Genomic DNA, 1,895 nt, shown 5'->3' on the forward strand with positions numbered 1-1,895 from the left:
TTATTTTTCAAATTTACTTTAGAGAGAGAGAGAGAGCTAGCATTCAATCATTTTGAACACAAAATAAATATCACCACAAAACTCTGGTCATGCACTTGGATAAATTTATGTGGTCTTTGTGCATACCCAGAAAATTTAAATTTTCTTTTTTTTTCCTTTTTTTCATTATAACATTTGATTAAAATACTTGCTGCTTTTGTTTATTTACTTTTTTACTAAAATAAACCTGTTCAAGACAACAACTACTAAATGAATTTAAAGGTTTTATGAACCTTATATTACTTACAGCAAAAATAGTTTTAGTTGACTTCATTAGAAATAATATTTTCAAGAGACTGTGAAAAACTGTCAATAATTTCCTAAAGCACCATCCATGATTGTTCAGTCTTCACACCCGTCTTAATGTAAAAACACACTTCTGTACACCTCACAGTTACATATTCACTTGAAAGGTGTATGGAAAAGAGTCATTAGATGTCTTTCCAATGATCTGCTGCTGACCACTTGCTTCTTCAACAGGATCTGCTGTTGTCTGCATGTGTGTACTCTGGCAAGTAGGCATTCTGTGTCACTGATGTTGCAGTCATGTATGTTCCCCTGCTGCCCAGTGAAAGATGAATCATCTGCTGAGCCAGGGGGCTAATATAGATGTTTGTTGTAGTGACTTGGTGTGTTCCACTGAAGGAATTAATAGGGAACCAGGGTTCTGTAGGATATATAGCTCATGCTGCATCCAAGAAGGACTTTGCACATGGTAGGCAGATGCAGGAGATGCAATATGGAATGTAAGAGAAGTTTGAGTGATCATTTGATTTTTAGCAATTCTTTATGATAAGGATAAAATCTGTTCTGTACAGCAGAATGGATCATAAATGTCAATTCAGGCTCTCCTCTATACTACAGTCTTCAATTAGGGGCATATGTGCTTGGATTCTGTCTGTTCTGTCCTCCATCTGCAAACTTGTACAATAAAGGTTCTGTAGGAGGAGAAACTCCTGCTGGGTCTTAGCCAATTTTCCACTAAAATGACCAATTACAGCTACCAATTTTTCAGTTGATTCCACCCTGGCAAAGCCAACACCATGATTGTGCCACTGTAATCACGCAGTATCTTTGCAGAAATAACTTGTCTGAAGGCTTTAAGCATAGTTTCACGTTCTTGCTCATCCATGAATGGTGCCAACTTAGAAATATATAGGTTGGTAGGATCTTGTTATGGTTGGTTGCCATTTAAGATTGAACTCCACTGGCCTTCAGGTCTGACACAGCTTTCTAAGTTTCTGCAGGATAACGTTTACATTTTTTTGTTGTCTTATCCAAAATTGCCTTTGTGGGGACAATTTTGCCATATGGTTGACAGAGCTTCACCAGATGCTGGTCTGTATACCTCGGATGTAGAGGATTGTTTTGCTTAGTTGATCCCATCCTGAATTGCTACTGTTGCTATTTTGTTACTCCTGGTGGAGCTGGGACTAGGACAGGCTGTATGGTGCGGTGGGACCAGAGACTGCTGCTTGAGGTATGGTGTCCTGCACTTGCAGCTGGGGAAGATCATCTCAGCAGGTGCAGTAGGCAGGCAAGGGCTGTTACACTTTGGGAACTCCCTCTTCCTTCAGGGGCTGCGAACTTGGAGTGGGCTGGGCCTAAAAGTGTGTTGCGCTACCCTGGAGTGATTCAGTGGCCGCCTGATGTGTGGAACAGATGGAGTTTAGAGCTCAATAGGCACTGCTGACTCTCCTGGCTGCAGCCCAGGAGCAGAGCCGCAGTATCCCCACCTCTCACGGTCTCCACTTTCTTTCTTTTTCTTCTATTTTTCATTACCATAGATGCCTTCAGTGCTCTAATATCTGCTATGTCACACAGCGCCATTGCCAAAGCCCCAGACACTACAGACT

General features: G+C 41.2%; 1 pseudogene; it reads right to left on the reverse strand.

The window, feature by feature from the left end:
- Positions 1–433: 433 nt before the first annotated feature.
- LOC109691267 (RNA-binding motif, single-stranded-interacting protein 1 pseudogene) lies at positions 434–1,555 on the reverse strand (annotated as a pseudogene).
- Positions 1,556–1,895: the final 340 nt, after the last annotated feature.

This window comes from Castor canadensis, unplaced genomic scaffold (genome assembly GCF_047511655.1).
Source record: "Castor canadensis unplaced genomic scaffold, mCasCan1.hap1v2 HAP1_SCAFFOLD_94, whole genome shotgun sequence".
Taxonomy (NCBI): domain Eukaryota; kingdom Metazoa; phylum Chordata; class Mammalia; order Rodentia; family Castoridae; genus Castor; species Castor canadensis.